The sequence below is a fragment of the Pterocles gutturalis genome, unplaced genomic scaffold (genome assembly GCF_000699245.1).
Source record: "Pterocles gutturalis isolate BGI_N339 unplaced genomic scaffold, ASM69924v1 scaffold42029, whole genome shotgun sequence".
In the NCBI taxonomy this organism is placed as follows: domain Eukaryota; kingdom Metazoa; phylum Chordata; class Aves; order Pterocliformes; family Pteroclidae; genus Pterocles; species Pterocles gutturalis.
In genome coordinates this window covers 976-1950 of record NW_010129609.1, presented here as the reverse complement: position 1 = coordinate 1950, position 975 = coordinate 976, and positions in this window count along the sequence as shown.

The window sequence follows — 975 nt, the reverse complement described above, 5'->3', positions numbered from 1 at the left end:
GCTCTGGATATATTCACTGTCAGTTTTTGCAGGCGCACTGACTAGGGTGTCGAGCAGACTGACTAGGGCTTGGGCACTCCATACTCCTGCTCAAGATGCTGATGCAGTCCACCAGTTCACCCAAGACTAGGATTGAAATGTAATGGAAACATGTGAGAAATTGAGTACTCTCTGGTCTGAAAACATTTTTTGTTTCAGCATAGCTGTTTCATTTTAAGCAAATATTTGTGTATCCAGGTTTTTTTAGGCAGTTCACAAAATACTTTGTGAAACTGAGGCACAGCGGTGAACCTGCAACTCAGGAAGGAATCCAAACGTGTGAATCCAAAAGAAGGAATCAGAAGGGTAGAACAAGTGGGGAGTGAGTACATAAAAGATGAAAAATGAGAAAATGAAGGTTAGAGCAAGAGATCCTAACTGAAGCTTTGGCCTCTGTGAATAAAATACTTCATTGTTATGCACTTAGTGCATCAGCTTATTGCTGTGCCCAATACTTCAAACTGGATAAGTGAGTTCAAAAGAAAGTTTTCTGGCTCTGTATCTCTTAAGAGCAATGAAGTGATAACTATGTTGGCTAGCAGGACAATAAGCTAGGCTTTGTTTGTTCATTCAGATGGTAATTCTTTTGTCTTGACTAATTTTTTTTTTTTTTTTTTGGTTTTGGCTGGGCCGATTTTATTTTACTTTAGTTAGAGGGAATGTGAGGTAGGGGGGATTGCTTCTCTACTTTCCAGGGCATTACAAAGGTAATAACAGAAGTATAATTTTAGGTCAGATGTTACATTAGGAGTTGATTTACCCCTTTGGTTTCATATGTAGTGAAGGATGGATGTATTGTATCACAAACACCATCTGAATCACACAAAACCTCTGAGGTGCTCACTGAGCTTGGAGTTTAACAGAAGTGGCAGCACCCTTTTACTACATAGCAACCTTCTGTTTGGAGTCTGTGCAGTGAGACGCAACAGGTCATAG